The 19,915-nt window shown below is 46.0% G+C and overlaps 1 pseudogene; it reads right to left on the bottom strand.

Annotated features, from left to right (window-relative positions):
- Positions 1–12,291: 12,291 nt before the first annotated feature.
- Positions 12,292–17,934, bottom strand: LOC115109938 (GTPase IMAP family member 8-like; annotated as a pseudogene).
- Positions 17,935–19,915: the final 1,981 nt, after the last annotated feature.

The raw sequence follows: 19,915 nt of genomic DNA, 5'->3' as shown, positions 1-19,915 counted from the left end.
TTACTTTGAACCAATGTGGAATAGATGTTGATTTGATGTCTGTGCCCAGTGGGTCCTGCCTCCCTTCTCCTACTGATTGTGCAGAGTGTCGTAGAGCACATGGGGGCACATGTAGGAACCCAACCTGGTGGATGGATGCATAGCAGTATTTTGCAACTGGACACTAACCACCACATACTGGGCACAGAAAAGAGAGGAGTGATTCTCTTTAGTCTCCCTCCTGCTCTCCCCTCCCATTCTAATCAGTCTGGTTGAGCTACTAGCTCTAATCAGCTAAATGGATGGTCTGCTCTGGGTGAATATTGATGATGTTGGGAGGTGGGGACCCCCCTGGGGTCTTCTCGGGGGGAGAGAGATTATTATTGCATATTGTTGTGGCAGAATTAGAATTTTCAGCAACAATACTGTTATTATTGTATTGTGTAAAATGGTGTGTATAACATTTGAAGAACATATCAGTAATCTATTTTATTATGAGTATATCAGTATCAGTAGTTTGCTATTTGCACTAAGATATGGTTTCATTTATATCTCTCAATACATACAATATGTATTGAGGGGAGGGGGGGGGGTGTTAAGGCATTGCAGTTATTTTGTTCTGGACACACGCAGCTAGTCATGTATTCAGCATATCAAACAGTGGAATGAGTCTTAGTGTATGTGAGAGTGCATGGGAACTAAGCCAGGAGACCATCGTTTAAACCTCTCATCCTCTGTATGAGTGTCCTGGGATCCTTAACAACCACTGAGACCAAGACCTCCACTGGATGTCTTCATCTTATCTGTTAAATGGACAGCACCAGGGAGGAGAGGGAGGAGGGGAGGGAGGGGAGGGAGGGGAGGAGGAGGGAGGAGGGAGAGGAGGGAGGAGAGGAGGAGGAGGGAGAGGGAGAGGAGAGGAGAGGAGAGGGAGAGGAGAGGGAGGGAGGGGAGGGGAGAGGAGAGGAGAGGAGAGGAGAGGAGAGGAGAGGAGAGGAGAGGAGAGGAGAGGAGAGGAGAGGAGAGGAGAGAAAAAGCAAACGAGGGAAGGAGGAAAGGAGAAGTGTTAACACAGACGATCTTAGTGATGAGTATTGACAGCCAGGCACAGAGAGGGTCTAATCTGATTGGTTGGTGGCCTGGTATTGAATAGCCATCAGTGATAACCTGATCTCCTCTCTCTTCCTCCCTGCTTCCTTCCCTTCCACAATGTGATCTGAGCTCAGGCTCTCATTGAACTCTGCAGGCACTGGACTTCCTCAGCTCCATTCTATTGAATAATATTTACTAATGAATTATGACATTAAATAGGATAATCAAAGTGTGTGCCTGATCCAATGAAATAAACCATATAAATAAATTATACACCAATTGTGAAATGGAAATCCAAAACATCCAAACACAAATGTAGGCCTACATTATGTTGATGTGTGTGCTTCAATATGTATTTAGTTTGTTTGTGTGTAATTCTACTTGCCACCCAGGGCGGATGTGGAAAGATAATGTGTGTGTGTGTCTGTCTGTGTTGTGCATAAGCTTATTTGCACGGGTCAGTCTGACCATATTGTTTGCCTCATTGGCAGTGATCAAAGCCTTTAACCTTGTGTGGCTGGGACAGGTTCAGTCAAGCAGCACACATGGCTTCAAGCTAATGTCCTGGAAATCCACAACAAGCAAACAAGGAGATAATAAATGTTCTGTGTGTGTGTGTGCGTTTGCATTGGTGTGTGTGTGTTTGTGTGCGTGTGCATGTGTTTGCATGTGTTTGTACAGTACGTGCCATGCAAGTGTGTATACAGGATGTTTTTGTGGCAGTGTGTGGCATGCTTATGTCTCTATGTTTTTGCAAATGGATGCTAGAATTTGCACTTGAACACTTTCCCCTTTCTCCTCCTCCTTTTCTCCTCCTCTCTCTAACTTGCTGTATTTTCATCAACTCTCTCTCCAATCAGCAGCCCAATAAACCTCATCATAGACAACCTTACATGCTGAATCCATACAGGCTATATATTTTTATTTCACCTTTATTTAACCAGGTAGGCTAGTTGAGAACAAGTTCTCATTTACAACTGCGACCTGGCCAAGATAAAGCATAGCAGTGTGAACATATACTGCTCTTTGTGTCCCTTATCATTCCAGCCACAAAGCAATAGCCTTGCTGTTATATCATCACAGTGTCCACTCTATACAAACCCCATCCGCATCAGAATTGTTTACAGGTGAAATAGACCGTCCAACAACAATCACAGAAATATCCAGACATGCCATTTCATAACAGGAAGGAATATATATTAAGTTAGGTTATTTGTAAGAGCACTCTATCTGTGGCCACAGCTCTTGAGGCAACAGGGAAAGTTTTTCCATCCCACTGCATCTTCATCCAGCAACACATGATGAGAAGTAGAGTTTATTAAAATGTCTGAAGGTTCAATAGAGCTCAGGGTCAGAAAGAGGTAAACCCAGTCCTCATCGGCTGGGAGAGGTCTTCTCATAGCCTTCTTCTCAGTGGTTTGTAGCATCAACCCTGTCATAAGTTGTTAATGTACAGTATGTTGCAGAGCAGTGGTTGAGGTTCATGATTTAGCAGGTACCAGTCCCTGAGAAACAGACGCAGATTCAAAATTAACTGGAACTCAGTTTCACTGGTGCCCAATTGTTAGTCTTAATTGTTTCCTGCAACTTTGTACTTGAGGTTTCCCTCGACCTGGGATTTGCAGGTGGGGGTAGGGGAGACAGGAGGGGTTGGGGAAGGTTCAGTTCTTGAAAATCTAGATTGTAAAAATAAAATACAATTTTATTGGGCACATACACATGCTTAGCAGATGTTATTGCAAGTGTAGCGAAATGCTTGTGCTTCTAGTTCTGACAGTGCAGCAATATCTAACAAGTAATCTAACAATTCCACAACAGCTACCTAATACACACAAATCTAAGTAAAGGAATGGAATAAGAATATATAAATATAAATATAAATATACGGTTGAGCAATGACAGAGCGGCATAGACAAGATGCAATACATTGTATAAAATACAGTATATACAATTGAAGTCAGAAGTTTACATACACCTTAGCCAAATACATTTAAACTCAGTTTTTCCTCATTCCTGACATTTAATCCGAGTAACAATTCCCAGTCTTAGGTCAGTTAGGATCACCACTTTATTTAAAAAATGTGAAATGTCAGAATAATAGATGAGATAATTATTTATTTCGGCTTTTATTTCTGTCATCACATTCCCAGTGGGTCAGAAGTTTACATACACTCGAATAGTATTTGAAAACATTGCCTTTAAATTATTTAATTTGGGTCAAACGTTTCTGGTAGCCTTCCACAAGTTTCCCACAATAAGGGGTGAATTTTGGCCCATTCCTCCTGACAGAACTGGTGTAACTGAGTCAGGTTTGTAGGCCTCCTTGCTCGCACACACTTTTTCAGTTCTGCCCACAAATATTCTTTGGGATTGAGGTCAGGGCTTTGTGATGGCCACTCCAAAACCTTGACTTTGTTGTCCTTAAGCCATTTTGCCACAACTTTGGAAGTACGCTTGGGGTCATTGTCCAATTGGAAGACCCATTTGCGACCAAGCTTTAACTTCATGACTGATGTCTTGAGATGTTGCTTCAATATATCCACATAATTCTCCTCCCTCGTGATGTCATCTATTTTGTGAAGTGCACCAGTCCCTCCTGCAGCAAAGCACCCCCACAACATGATGCTTCCACCCCTGTGCTTCCCTGTTGGGATGGTGTTCTTCGGCTTGCAAGCCTCCCCCTTTTTCCTCCAAACATAATGATGTTCATTGTGGCCAAACAGTTCTATTTTTGTTTCATCAGACCAGAGGACATTTCTCCAAAAAGTACGATCTTTGTCCCCCCTGTGCAGTTGCAAACCATAGTCTGGCTTTTTTATGGGAGTTTTGGAGCAGTGCCTTCTTCCTTGCTGAGCGTCCTTTCAAGGTTATGTCGATATAAGACTTGTTTGACTGTGGATATAGATACTTTTGGACCTGTTTCCTCCAGCATCTTCACAAGGTCCTTTGCTTTTGTTCTGGGATTTATTTTCACTTTTCGCACCAAAGTACGTTCATCTCTAGGAGACAGAACGTGTCTCCATCCTGAACGGTATGACGGCTGCGTGTTCCCATGGTGTTTATACTTGGGTACTATTGTTTGTACAGATGAACGTGGTACCTTCAGGCGTTTGGAAATTGCTCCCAAGGATGAACCAATCTTGGAAAAATTACTTGTGTCATGCACAAAGTAGATGTCCTAACTGACTTGGCAAAACTATAGTTTGTTCACAAGAAATTTGTGGAGTGGTTGAAAAACGAGTTTTAATGACTCCAACCTAAGTGTATGTCAACTTCCGACTTCAACTGTACATATGAGATGAGTAATGCAAGATATGTAAACATTATTGAAGTGGCATTATTAAAGTGACTAGTGATCCATTTATTAAAGTGGCCAATGATTTCAATGTATGTCTGTATGTAGGCAGCAGCCTCTCTGTGTTAGTGATGGCTGTTTAACAGTCTTATGGCCTTGAGAAAAAAGCTGTTTTTCAGTCTCTCTGTCTCAGCTTTGATGCACCTGTACTGACCTCGCCTTCTGGATGGTAGTGGGGTGAACAGGCAGTGGCTCGAGTGGTTGTTGTCCTTGATTATCTTTTTGGCCTTCCTGTGACATCGGGTGGTGTAAGTGTCCTGGAGGGCAGGAAGTTTGGCTCCGGTGATGTGTTGTGCAGACCGCACCACCCTCTGGAGAGCCCTGCGGTTGTGGGCAGTGCAGTTGTCGTACCAGGCGGTGATACAGCCCAACAGGATGCTCTCAATTGTGCATCTGTAATAGTTTGTGAAGGTTTTAGGTGACAAGCCAAATTTCTTCAGCCTCCTGAGGTTGAAGAGGTGCTGTCGCGCCTTCTTCACCACACTGTCTGTGTGGGGGGACCATTTCAGTTTGTCTGTGATGTGTATGCTGAGGAACTTAAAACTTTCCACCTTCTCCACTGTTGTCCCTTCGATGTGGATAGGGGCGCTCCCTCTGCTGTTTCCTTAAGTCCACGATCATCTCCTTTGTTTTGTTGATGTTGAGTGAGAGGCTGTTATCCTGACACCACACTCCGAGTGCCCTCACTTCCTCCCTGTAGGCTGTCTCATTGTTGGTAATCAAGCCTACTACTGTTGTGTCGTCTGCAAACTTGATGATTGAGTTGGAGGCGTGCATGGCCACGCAGTCATGGGTGAACAGGGAGTACTGGAGGAGGCTGAGAACGCTCAAGCCTAATGATGAGCTTGGAGGGTACTATGGTGTTGAATGCTGAGCTATAGTCAATGAACAGCATTCTTACACAGTTATTCCCCTTGTCCAGATGGGATAGGGCAGTCTGCAGTGTGATGGCGATTGCATCATCTGTGGACCTATTGGGGTGGTAAGCAACTTGAAGTGGATCATGGGTGACAGGTAAGGTGGAGGTGTTATGATCCTTGACTAGTCTCTCAAAGCACTTCATTATGACAGAAGTGAGTTACCTTTACATTCTTGGGTAAGCCAAGCGGTCTCTGTTTCAGGCCAGGTACAAACCAATAATAATTCATTTTAGGAACTGGGCCTGACCACAAGCCTTATCCTGTTCCCCCAATAGAGTCCTTCTGAATCCTTCTGGGTCCCATGGCATATTTTGAAAGCTTCACTATTGTTTGTTACTATATCGATCTAAATATATTTTTAGTAGATAAACATTATGACAGTTGTGTCCAGCAGCTTTTTAATAACAGCTTGTTTTTATTCATATGAAATCAGAAAGCATATGGCCCTATGCATATCAAGATGCACTCTTTATGAGGTATAGAGGTTCAGCCCTCCCCCTGATCTACAGTGTACCACCTCAGACAGACATTGACCCCTTGGGGGGTCATGACATTGGAGCGTGGAGAGGGGAAGGGAAGGATGGCTGATTTATTTTTCACAAAGTCTAAATCATCCCTCTCTCTCCCTCCCTCTCCATGCCTGCTTCTCTCCCTACCTCCTTTTCCCATCCTCTCTCTCCACCTGGAAAAATAGCAGGCGGTGAAAAGTGATCCTGTATGTGTGTGTGGGGGGGGCTGGGCTGTCCTACTAATGGAGTTGAATGTGGGCTCAAGACTGTCTCCTGGGCCAAACGGCCACTGCACCGCCATCACGCTGAGAGATCCATTTCTCTCCAGCTTCCGTCCAAGCTGCAAATCTTTTTTAATGAGTGGGGAGGGCTGAGACTCACAACTGGAGCTGTAAGATTGAGGGGGGGGGGGATAGAGAGAAGAAGACTAGTGACTATCCTATGCTGAGTCACCAGGACATGCTAACATCTGCTTTACAGGGATGGAGTATTTTCAACCTAACTTCTGTTTCCCCTGAACATCGGAAATGGGAACTTCGCTCAGACGTCTTTCTATTTAATTTTTTTAATTTTACCTTTATTTAACCAGGCAAGTCAGTTAAGAACACATTCTTATTTTCAATGACGGCCTGGGAACAGTGGGTTAACTGCCTGTTCAGGGGCAGAACGACAGATTTGTACCTTGTCAGCTCGGGGGTTTGAACTCACAACCTTCCAGTTACTAGTCCAACGCTCTAACCACTGGGCTACGCTGCCGCCCTATGCCTGCTGTGTTAGGCTGTTGGAGGCTAAAGGAGGAACTTCGGTCAGACGTCTTTCTATGCCTGCTGTGTTAGGCTGTTGGAGGCTGTTGGAGGAACTTCGCTCAGACGTCTTTCTATGCCTGCTGTGTTAGGCTGTTGGAGGCTAAAGGAGGAACTTCGCTCAGACGTCTTTCTATGCCTGCTGTGTTAGGCTGTTGGAGGCTAAAGGAGGAACTTCGCTCAGACGTCTTTCTATGCCTGCTGTGTTAGGCTGTTGGAGGCTAAAGGAAGAACTTCGCTCAGATGTCTTTCTATGCCTGCTGTGTTAGGCTGTTGGAGGCTAAAGGAGGAACTTCGCTCAGACGTCTTTCTATGCCTGCTGTGTTAGGCTGTTGGAGGCTAAAGGAGGAACTTCGCTTCGACGTCTTTCTATGCCTGCTGTGTTAGGCTGTTGGAGGCTGCTGGAGGAACTTCGCTCAGACGTCTTTCTATGCCTGCTGCGTTAGGCTGTTGGAGGCTAAAGGAGGAACTTAGCTCAGACGTCTTTCTATGCCTGCTGCGTTAGGCTGCTGGAGGCTAAAGGAGGAACTTCGCTCAGACGTCTTTCTATGCCTGCTGCGTTAGGCTGCTGGAGGCTAAAGGGAGGAACTTCGCTCAGACGTCTTTCTATGCCTGCTGCGTTAGGCTGCTGGAGGCTAAAGGAGGAACTTCGCCGACGTCTTTCTATGCCTGCTGTGTTAGGCTGTTGGAGGCTGTTGGAGGAACTTCGGCTGAGACGTCTTTCTATGCCTGCTGCGTTAGGCTGTTGGAGGCTAAAGGAGGAACTTAGCTCAGACGTCTTTCTATGCCTGCTGCGTTAGGCTGCTGGAGGCTAAAGGAGGAACTTCGCTCAGACGTCTTTCTATGCCTGCTGCGTTAGGCTGCTGGAGGCTAAAGGAGGAACTTCGCTCAGACGTCTTTCTATGCCTGCTGCGTTAGGCTGCTGGAGGCTAAAGGAGGAACTTCGCTTCGACGTCTTTCTATGCCTGCTGTGTTAGGCTGTTGGAGGCTGTTGGAGGAACTTCGCTCAGACGTCTTTCTATGCCTGCTGCGTTAGGCTGCTGGAGGCTAAAGGAGGAACTTCGCTCAGACGTCTTTCTATGCCTGCTGTGTTAGGCTGTTGGAGGCTAAAGGAAGAACTTCGCTCAGATGTCTTTCTATGCCTGCTGTGTTAGGCTGTTGGAGGCTAAAGGAGGAACTTCGCTCAGACGTCTTTCTATGCCTGCTGTGTTAGGCTGTTGGAGGCTAAAGGAGGAACTTCGCTTCGACGTCTTTCTATGCCTGCTGTGTTAGGCTGTTGGAGGCTGCTGGAGGAACTTCGCTCAGACGTCTTTCTATGCCTGCTGCGTTAGGCTGTTGGAGGCTAAAGGAGGAACTTAGCTCAGACGTCTTTCTATGCCTGCTGCGTTAGGCTGCTGGAGGCTAAAGGAGGAACTTCGCTCAGACGTCTTTCTATGCCTGCTGCGTTAGGCTGCTGGAGGCTAAAGGAGGAACTTCGCTCAGACGTCTTTCTATGCCTGCTGCGTTAGGCTGCTGGAGGCTAAAGGAGGAACTTCGCTTCGACGTCTTTCTATGCCTGCTGTGTTAGGCTGTTGGAGGCTGTTGGAGGAACTTCGCTGAGACGTCTTTCTATGCCTGCTGCGTTAGGCTGTTGGAGGCTAAAGGAGGAACTTAGCTCAGACGTCTTTCTATGCCTGCTGCGTTAGGCTGCTGGAGGCTAAAGGAGGAACTTCGCTCAGAATGCCTGCTGCGTTAGGCTGCTGGAGGCTAAAGGAGGAACTTCGCTCAGACGTCTTTCTATGCCTGCTGCGTTAGGCTGCTGGAGGCTAAAGGAGGAACTTAAGCGACGTCTTTCTATGCCTGCTGTGTTAGGCTGTTGGAGGCTGTTGGAGGAACTTCGCTCAGACGTCTTTCTATGCCTGCTGCGTTAGGCTGCTGGAGGCTAAAGGAGGAACTTCGCTCAGACGTCTTTCTATGCCTGCTGTGTTAGGCTGTTGGAGGCTAAAGGAAGAACTTCGCTCAGATGTCTTTCTATGCCTGCTGTGTTAGGCTGTTGGAGGCTAAAGGAGGAACTTCGCTCAGACGTCTTTCTATGCCTGCTGTGTTAGGCTGTTGGAGGCTAAAGGAGGAACTTCGCTTCGACGTCTTTCTATGCCTGCTGTGTTAGGCTGTTGGAGGCTGTTGGAGGAACTTCGCTCAGACGTCTTTCTATGCCTGCTGCGTTAGGCTGTTGGAGGCTAAAGGAGGAACTTAGCTCAGACGTCTTTCTATGCCTGCTGCGTTAGGCTGCTGGAGGCTAAAGGAGGAACTTCGCTCAGACGTCTTTCTATGCCTGCTGCGTTAGGCTGCTGGAGGCTAAAGGAGGAACTTCGCTCAGACGTCTTTCTATGCCTGCTGCGTTAGGCTGCTGGAGGCTAAAGGAGGAACTTCGCTTCGACGTCTTTCTATGCCTGCTGTGTTAGGCTGTTGGAGGCTGTTGGAGGAACTTCGCTCAGACGTCTTTCTATGCCTGCTGCGTTAGGCTGCTGGAGGCTAAAGGAGGAACTTAGCTCAGACGTCTTTCTATGCCTGCTGCGTTAGGCTGCTGGAGGCTAAAGGAGGAACTTCGCTCAGACGTCTTTCTATGCCTGCTGCGTTAGGCTGCTGGAGGCTAAAGGAGGAACTTCGCTCAGACGTCTTTCTATGCCTGCTGCGTTAGGCTGCTGGAGGCTAAAGGAGGAACTTCGCTCAGACGTCTTTCTATGCCTGCTGCGTTAGGCTGCTGGAGGCTAAAGGAGGAACTTCGCTCAGACGTCTTTCTATGCCTGCTGCGTTAGGCTGCTGGAGGCTAAAGGAGGAACTTCGCTCAGACGTCTTTCTATGCCTGCTGCGTTAGGCTGCTGGAGGCTAAAGGAGGAACTTCGCTCAGACGTCTTTCTATGCCTGCTGCGTTAGGCTGCTGGAGGCTAAAGGAGGAACTTCGCTCAGACGTCTTTCTATGCCTGCTGCGTTAGGCTGCTGGAGGCTAAAGGAGGAACTTCGCTCAGACGTCTTTCTATGCCTGCTGCGTTAGGCTGCTGGAGGCTAAAGGAGGAACCGCTCAGACGTCTTTCTATGCCTGCTGCGTTAGGCTGTTGGAGGCTAAAGGAGGAACTTCGCTCAGACGTCTTTCTATGCCTGCTGTGTTAGGCTGTTGGAGGCTGTTGGAGGAACTTCGCTCAGACGTCTTTCTATGCCTGCTGAGTTAGGCTGTTGGAGGCTAAAGGAGGAACTTCGCTCAGACGTCTTTCTATGCCTGCTGTGTTAGGCTGTTGGAGGCTAAAGGAGGAACTTCGCTCAGACGTCTTTCTATGCCTGCTGTGTTAGGCTGTTGGAGGCTGTTGGAGGAACTTCGCTCAGACGTCTTTCTATGCCTGCTGTGTTAGGCTGTTGGAGGCTAAAGGAGGAACTTCGCTCAGACGTCTTTCTATGCCTGCTGCGTTAGGCTGCTGGAGGCTAAAGGAGGAACTTCGCTTCGACGTCTTTCTATGCCTGCTGTGTTAGGCTGTTGGAGGCTGTTGGAGGAACTTCGCTCAGACGTCTTTCTATGCCTGCTGCGTTAGGCTGCTGGAGGCTAAAGGAGGAACTTAGCTCAGACGTCTTTCTATGCCTGCTGCGTTAGGCTGCTGGAGGCTAAAGGAGGAACTTCGGCTCAGACGTCTTTCTATGCCTGCTGCGTTAGGCTGCTGGAGGCTAAAGGAGGAACTTCGCTCAGACGTCTTTCTATGCCTGCTGCGTTAGGCTGCTGGAGGCTAAAGGAGGAACTTCGCTCAGACGTCTTTCTATGCCTGCTGCGTTAGGCTGCTGGAGGCTAAAGGAGGAACTTCGCTCAGACGTCTTTCTATGCCTGCTGCGTTAGGCTGCTGGAGGCTAAAGGAGGAACTTCGCTCAGACGTCTTTCTATGCCTGCTGCGTTAGGCTGCTGGAGGCTAAAGGAGGAACTTCGCTCAGACGTCTTTCTATGCCTGCTGCGTTAGGCTGCTGGAGGCTAAAGGAGGAACTTCGCTCAGACGTCTTTCTATGCCTGCTGCGTTAGGCTGCTGGAGGCTAAAGGAGGAACTTCGGCTCAGACGTCTTTCTATGCCTGCTGCGTTAGGCTGCTGGAGGCTAAAGGAGGAACTTCGCTCAGACGTCTTTCTATGCCTGCTGCGTTAGGCTGTTGGAGGCTAAAGGAGGAACTTCGCTCAGACGTCTTTCTATGCCTGCTGTGTTAGGCTGTTGGAGGCTGTTGGAGGAACTTCGCTCAGACGTCTTTCTATGCCTGCTGAGTTAGGCTGTTGGAGGCTAAAGGAGGAACTTCGCTCAGACGTCTTTCTATGCCTGCTGTGTTAGGCTGTTGGAGGCTAAAGGAGGAACTTCGCTCAGACGTCTTTCTATGCCTGCTGTGTTAGGCTGTTGGAGGCTGTTGGAGGAACTTCGCTCAGACGTCTTTCTATGCCTGCTGTGTTAGGCTGTTGGAGGCTAAAGGAGGAACTTCGCTCAGACGTCTTTCTATGCCTGCTGTGTTAGGCTGTTGGAGGAACTTCGCTCAGACGTCTTTCTATGCCTGCTGTGTTAGGCTGTTGGAGGCTAAAGGAGGATGGATGGTAAAGCAAGAGAGCGAGAAAGAGAGGGAGGAGTGGATAAAAGGTGGATTGATATTCATGTGGGAATAATGCAGTGAGATGCAGAGAGAGACTGACAGAGATAAAGAGATCATGATTGCAAACAAGTCACCTCTGGCTCACAGTGGGAGGAAGTCTTGCAAACATCAAATCTACTCATCACCACTCTTTCCCTTCCTCCTCCCTTGTACACTCTTAGGGAAAAATGTGCTATCTGGAACCTAAAAGGGTTCTCCGGCTGTTGCCATAGGAGACCCTTTCCACAGAGGGTTCTATATGGAACCCAAAAGGGTTCTCCTTTGGGGACAGCCGGAGAACCCTTTTGGAACCCTTTTTTTCCTAAGAGTGGAGTTTACATCTGTTGTTTGAGAGCCATGGTTCATATTACAACATATTAAAACATCCCATATCCTCTCTGTTTACCACTTTGTACTTACTCTCCTTTCTCTCCAGTCCAGGCAATGCTGGGATGGCAGTCACAACCCTCTCTCCCATTGGCCAGTAAGGTGGGCGGTGGGGAGATGCACTCTGAACACACCAGGTGGGACCCTCCTCACTCTCTCCAAGCAGTCTGGGGATCGCTGCATAATGCATGCTCCCAGAATGGTACTTCTAGTTTGAGTAGGGAAAAACACACCAGGCCAGGGAAGAGACTGGATGCCGAGGCTATGTGTCAGAAATTAAACAAGTGCATTTATGCCCCAAGAGCCTCACTTTGTGGCTGTGGGATTTCTTTACTCTAAAATAACCCAGTGTTGCTATTAACAATGGTGGATATTGGATGTAGAGAGTTCAACTAGAGGTTGACAAAAAAACAGTATTGAGAGGAAAGTACAATTGTCTGGCTGGTTTTTGGCCTAAGTTTCAGCAATTCTACAATGTCTGAGTATCAATATTTTTTACAGAACTGCCTATCTGGTGTATGTGACAATAAAACATATATTTTTTCATCAATCTGTCAACGTTGTAACCTTGTTCAGAGGGTCCAAAAAATAATATATTGGCAAAAACATTTTTTTAATGTCTTCCCATTTCCGGATTTCAACAGAAATTGCCCAATAAAAACACTTTACTTTGAGGTTCTTACATGTTGGCTTTAAAGGTAGATAGAGATTGAACTTGACTGCACCAGGCTTTGCAAAGTGTTTACTTACCCAGACAGAAATCTATTAGCCGCTGTATGTGTCTGTGTGACTCATCTCTCTGGCTCTTGGGCAAATTCTGAAAGGGTTTAGAAATGTAGCCTTCCAGCTTTATGGTATTCTCAGCTAACACAATGTCTGGTCTGCCTGAACCAACTTCCTGTTTTTCATTAACCGGAGATTGAAGGTAATTTAGGACATGCTCTGTTTCTGCATCTCTCTCTCTCTTGCTCTCCCTCTCTCTCTTACTATTCCTCCCCCTTTCTCTCTCACTCTTTCTCTCTCCCTCTCACACACCTCAGCATGTTGCAAGATGGAGAGCAATTATGAATAGCACCTGAAGTGTTTCCTAACCATGTGACCTGAAGAGGAAAAACTCCATGCCCTTATTTATGAACAGTAGCTACCCAATGTGAAGACCTAGAGTATTTCCCTTCCAGTTGTGAATCAGCCCAGTTCTACTGTACATGTTCTGCTTCTGCTGTAGAGAGATGAGTCATCAGCCAGTGGGCTGAGGCTGGGGCTGCAGCACCTGCAGACAGTCACCACATCACAGCACAGTCAGACAGTTTTTCATCCTCAGCTTACCCACCACCTAAGAGGGTCACGGCTCTCAGTCTTTGTTGCTGTCAATTCTTTTTACATTGACTCGAACAAGTCTCACGAGCAAACACAAAAAAAGAGTGGCCCCTTGGATGGCATGATATGTTTCATGATATATAATATGTTACTTTTTTGGCATGACACATGTGCTGTCATCTGGACCCTGATATGTCTTTATACAAGCCTCATAATATAAATAAAATAATCATCTAGGAAATTATCAACAATAACTGATTTAAAATTACTGGTATCTTGCATAATAATGGAGTGAAATATTTCATGTAGTGAATAGATACAGTAACCTATGCAGGAGACCAACCCCGCACAATTGCTTGTCAGAGGGCTCCCCCTTGTGGAAACATATGACATCATGAAGTTAATATACTGCCTCACCATTAGCATTAACTCCATCAATAAATCAATACTGTTAATTAGTTGTTACCTGAACAATGATGTTAGGGCATATTTAGATAAAACAAACCAATCTATAACTTATCATTTATGTTATTGTTGAACATCTCTCCTCTAGCAACTTTCCTCCACTTCTGCCTCCCCTGCATCAGAGGGAACAGCAGGCTTCTGTGTTGCTTTACTTTTGTCACTGAGTTCCTGTATGATGTCACAGCTGCGATCCAGACTCTGTCTGAGGTCCAGCAAGTCTCTCTGCATGCCTTCCAGGAGGTCCAGCTTAGACAACTTCTTGTCAATGGATGACAGCACCTCCTGGTCACCATTATTTACAAGATCCTCCCCAACATCATTCAGCTCTGGGCTGTTGCTGGTGAGACAGTCCTCCTCCTCTACTATGAAAGACCCCATGGTTTTCTTCCACACCATTTCAAAATAGGGGTCAATGAAGGATTCAAGCTCCTCCAAATTACTGTTCCCCCATTGGTCAATCAAGGCCTGCAGGCCTCCTGTTCTGGCAATCTCCTTGAGGGTCATGTCCCTCAGCCTGGGGTGTCCAAGGGACTGTATATCCACTATGTCTTTCTTCACCAGCATTTTTTTCTGGTTCTTTGGGTTGCTGGACCAGGAGGAGAGCTTGGTGTCCTGGAGAGAACAGGGTGACCGGTTTTCTACCATTCTGTCCATTCCATCTCAGATGATGGCTCTGAGTAGGTCCAGCGTGGAGACAGTCTGGGAGGTTCACCACTAGTGTCTGTCTGCCCCCCATGTTCCACATCAGCCCCTCCTGATTCCCCTGAAGCACACTGGCCATGCTGGACAGAAACCCCTCCACATCCAGGATGGAGTGATTTGCTTCAGTCCACCGTCCTCCACTGGCCTCTGGTAGTGCCAACTCCTGTACACCAAAGTCTGGGGCTCCTGAGTCATCTGGGGTTAGAAGGTCCTCTGAACTAGCCACCTCACACGCTGCAACACAAGAGAGCTCTGTCAGAATAAATAGTAAATACATCATGAAATGATGCACTGTAAGTTCTATCTAATGTGCATCAGTCTTGCTTACCATCATGAAAGGGAGCTTCTGTGTGGTTTGCTACAAAGACCTCTCTGCCCTCTCCCATCACTCCATCCATCTCTGGCTCCTGCATCACTGTGAGACTCTTCCCAACCTATTCTCTTCTCTGTAGAACCTCCAACCTCTCCTCCCAACCTCTCCTCCACCAACATCTCCTCTATCTTCTGTAGCAGCTCAGTGACCTGTGCACCAGTCCCTTGGTTCTTACTGTCCAACACATGATATCTGTTGCCACACCTCTCGACAAGCCTCTGGAGGGGCTCTCCCTCACTCTCAATGCGCTGCTCGATGGTCGTGTCCCCCAGCCAGTCCCCAAAGGGGAATAGGACCATGGTTCTATTCCATACTTTCTCTCCGAGCGCCTCCGGGTGTTTTTCTGCTGTTCTCCAGACAGTGTGGCTGAAGGAGGAGCTCACATTCACAACCACCAGGACCACAGTTACCCCAGAGGCTGAGGGAGACATCAGGGAGCCAGGACCCACTGACAGCCAGCCTGGTGGGTCCAAAACTGTCACAGTCTTACCCCTGACCTTTCCTTGTCCTTCCACACAGTCCGTAGCATGGCACCCTACTTTCTACCCAGGATGGTGTTTCCAGCAGAGCTCCTGCCTGTGTTGCGGCCACTCAGTAGCATTATTCTCAGCTCTGAGGGACAGTAGAGCTCCCCTGTCACAAAAAAATAAGAATACTGTCATGTATAACACGTCTGCTGTGGACATAAAATGTATGAATACAAAGTGTTTCATTCACATTGTTAGATTTAAAGCACTATGAACAATTGCAAAATGTTCATCCTAAACATTTCACACCAATATGAATAGAATCAGACACCTAAAGTGCATTTTGAGAGATATTGATTTAACTCACCTAATAGAGATCTGTCAGTCTCTCTTTGTTTCTGCCTCTTCGTCAGTCTCTCCCCTGCTCTTTTCTGTTCTTCCCTCCTCTTCTCCTGCAGAATCCCACCCTCAATCTTACAGTAACAACTGCTGTTGCATGACATAAGTTCCTCAATCTTTCTCATCAGTTCTGTAACCTGAAATCCTGAGTTGCTTCTATTGTTGAGGACATGATACCTGTTGCCACAGTTCTCCACAAGCCACTGGAGGGCCTCCCCCTCACTCTCAATGTGCTGCTCGATGGTTGTGTCTCCCAGCCAGTCCCCAAAGTTGAACAGGACGATGATGTGAGCCCAGACTGCGTCTGTGATGAGCTCTAGGTGCTCCTGCACAGCTCTCCTGTAGGTCTCTGTGAAGGACCGGTCCACACGCACCATCAGCAGGAGGGCATGTGGACCAGGGGAGCAAAGAGATACACTACACACTATCTCCTGTCTGTCAAAAACAGGACTATCCTGAGAGAAGTAATTCATCCACCAGCCTGGAGTGTCCACCACAGTGACTTGTCTCCCGGCAACATCCCCTGCTCCCACCATGCATTGCGCTGTTCTCCTTCTGACCTCAAAGCTTCCTCCTTGACCCAGGATGGTGTTTCCTGCTGAACTCTTCCCTGAGCCCCGAGCTCCAAGCAGTACGACTCTGATTTCGGAGAGATGACATGACTCCCCTGAAGGAAACAATGCAACATCATAATAGATAGTGCTTTACGCTGTCATTTTTAACAAGGAGCACATGTGCGCCTAAGTTGGAAAATGTAGGAGCACACAATGAAATGAAGCAGCACAATGAGAAATATTTATTTTTTATTTATTTTTTATTTAACCAGCTAGGCCAGTTGAGAACAAGTTCTAATTTACAACTGCAACCTGGTCAAGATAAAGCAAAGCAGTGCGACACAAACAACATGGAATAAACAAAAGTACAGTCAATAACACAATAGAAAAAGTCTATATACAGTGTGTGCAAATGTAGTAAGGAGGTAAGGCAATAAATAGGCCATAGTAGCGAAGTAATTACAATTTAGAAAATTAACAAGGGAGTGATATATGTGCAGATGAGGATGTGCAAGTAGAAATACTGGTGTGCAAAAGAGCAAAAAAGTAAATAAAAACAATATGGGGATGAGGCAGGTAGGTTGGATGGGATAATTACAGATGGGCTGTGTGCACCTGCAGCCAATGGTTAGCTGCTCAGATAGCTGATGCTTAAAGTTAGTGAGGGAGATATAAGTCTCCAACTTCAGCGATTATTGCAATTCGTTCCAGTCATTGCCAGCAGAGAACTGGAAGGAAAGGTGGCCAAAATTAGTGTTGGCTTGGGGGATGACCAGTGAGATATACCTGCTGGAGCGCGTGCTACGGGTGGGTATTGTTATGGTGACCAGTGAGCTGAGATAAGGCGGAGCTTTACCTAGTATAGACTTATAGATGACCTGGAGCCAGTGGGTCTGGCGACGAATATGTAGCAAGGGCCAGCCAACGAGAGCATACATGTACATGAAGTCGAGGATCGGTAGGATAGTCAATTTTACGAGGGTATGTTTGGAAGGAGGCTTGGTTGCGAAATAGGAAGCCGATTCTAGATCAATTTGGATTGGAGATGTATAATATGAATCTGGAAGGAGTTTACAGTCTAGCCAGACACCTAGGTATTTGTAGTTGTCCACATTTAAGGTAATAAAGCTAGAATCCTTCATTTTTGAATTCCAAGTCTCACAGCAAAATATTTTGGCACATATGTGAGTAAAATGGTCGCACTGTAGAGCCCTGATAGAACAGAAATATTCTAAAATCTACTGTTGGCAATATGGCAAAGCATTGTGTCCTAAGAACCATCTTAGTGATAACTTACCATTTAGCAGAGATCTCTGTTTCTGCATCTTCATCAATCTCTGCTGAGCCCTTTGCTCCACTATCCTCTTCTTTTCCTCCACCTCTTGTAAAAGCAGTCCCTCCATTTTAAAACAGCTGTGACTATTTTCTGTCACCAGTCTCTGCATCTTCCTGAACAGCTCTGTGACCTGATTTCCACCTGGTCCACTCTTCATGTTGAGGCAGTGATACCTATGACTGCATTTCTCCACCAGCCACAGGGGGGCCGTGCCTCCTGTCTTGACTTGCTGCTCCATGTGCAGGTGTCCAGGCCAGTCCCTGCAGGTGAAGACGACCATACAGTGACTCCATACTCTCTCACTGAGGAGGGCCAGGTGCTCCTCTACAGCCCTGCGACGCTTCTCACAGAACACTGAGTGTGCCTCAATGACGATAAGGAAAATATGGGGTCCCGGGGTGGACAGAGAGACACTGCGCACTATCTCCCTTTTCACCAGCTGAGGCGTGTCCTGCACCCTGAAGTCACACCACCAGCCAGGTGTGTCCACCACAGTAACCCACCCACCTGCCACCTCTCCCACCCTCCTAGAGCACGTGGTCCGCTCCTTGATGACAAACTCCTCCCTGTCCAGCAGCACATTGCCTACTTCGCTCTTCCCAGAGTTTCTGCCGCCAAGAAGTACAACTTTCAGGTCTGAGAGACACACAAACAAGAGACGTGAGAGTTACTGTTCATGCTAGTGCACATTTTGTGTTATACTGCCTGACATTAGGCTTCCATTTTAAAGGGACTGTCATTCCCACAATGATTAAGGAATACATTGTAAAAAACACACACGTACAGTCACAAGTACATACACAAACACACACACGTACAGTCACAAGTACACACACAAACACACACACTTATAGTCACAAGTACATACACAAACACACACACGTACAGTCACAAGTACATACACAAACACACACACGTACAGTCACAAGTACACACACAAACACACACACTTATAGTCACAAGTACATTCACAAACACACACACTTATAGTCACAAGTACATACACAAACACACACACTTATAGTCACAAGTACATACACAAACACACACGCGTACAGTCACAGGTACACACACACTTATAGTCACAAGTACATACACAAACACACACACACACACGTAGTCACAAGTACACACACAAACACAAACATGTACAGTCACAAGTACATACATAAACACACACACACTTATAGTCACAAGTACAGTGCATACACAAACAGACACAGATAACATGCAGCTGTGTGTGTATTACGCCACTATGAAACTACTGATAACGTGGTGTATTGACAACTTGATCAGATGTCTGTCACATGTTGCACACAGTATGTACTTGCCACACACAGTATGTACCTGCTACACACAGTATGTACCTGCCACACACAGTATGTACCTGCCACACACAGTATTTACCTGCTACACACAGTATGTACCTGCTACACACAGTATGTACCTGCCACACATAGTATACATACAGTACATGGGGATATCATAAAAAAAATGAATAGTTGCTATAAGTAATTGTAATGTTGCCTAGAAATATCAGTACACGCACCACATTGATAGAAGAGGGCAGTTAATCATCTTAATTTACATTAAACTGGCCAGGTTAGGGTTAGAGTAATACTTTTACACTGATTGATGCTAAAGTTATTAAAAACAACTTCACAAGCCATGTGTAAATTGTCCTTTATATACAGTACAACCTTTTTCTAATGTTGATATGTAAGACAATTGAGATGAAAAAACTTACCACATGTTGATGAATCTTTGGTTGCCATTTCTCTTCATCTTAAGCTTTATCTGTGCTTAGTTTCTCCCCAAAATTGTTACAATCCAACTCATTTTAGTCATCATGTCAATGCCCAATAACAGTCCTTTTACTTCTAGCTTACAACAAGTTCCTGAAAGACTGGGGTGTAGCTTTTACTCTGAAGGGAGTGGACACTTGCCATGATGACTTATGATGTCTTTATGAGTCTGAAGTTGCGCAGTAATAAGCCGTAATAATGGTGTGTTTAAAACCAAATGGGAAGATGGTAATTACGAGTTGTGAAGTTGTAAATATGAATTGAATGCATGAGAATTAACTGAGAATAAAAATGGGTTTAGTAGAACGCATATTATTCAGTAGACATTCCTATCGGTCCTAGACTATGGCGACATCATCTATATAAATGCAGCTGCTACTTCATTAAAGCTGTTAGTTGCAGTTTATGATAGCGCACTGCGATTTATTACGGGCGACAATTTTAGTACTCATCACTGCCTTCTCTACTAGAATGTTGGTTGGCCCTCTTTGATGTCACATAGGTTGATATATTGCTATGTTTTAATTTATAAAGCTCTTTTACAAAAAGACCCACTGTACTTAACATCATTACTAAACTTTAGACATACGAGCTACCACACCCGGTTTCAGGGATGGCTAACTCTAGAAATGCCTTTGGTCTCTACTGAGTTTTCTTGCACCTTAATTGTGGAACAATTGGCCTCTAGGCCAATTCAGAAAGCTGACAGAGGACCTTATTACAGATTAATGTGTTTGTTTTTTATGACTGTGTTTTTCTTTTTGCTTGCATTTTGTATTTTGATGTGTGTATTTTCTGTAATTTATGTAATTCAGGGCTAATCTGTCAAATAAA

This window comes from Oncorhynchus nerka, unplaced genomic scaffold, assembly GCF_034236695.1.
Source record: "Oncorhynchus nerka isolate Pitt River unplaced genomic scaffold, Oner_Uvic_2.0 unplaced_scaffold_1262, whole genome shotgun sequence".
NCBI lineage: Eukaryota > Metazoa > Chordata > Actinopteri > Salmoniformes > Salmonidae > Oncorhynchus > Oncorhynchus nerka.
This window is presented reverse-complemented; position numbering and strand designations above follow the sequence as displayed.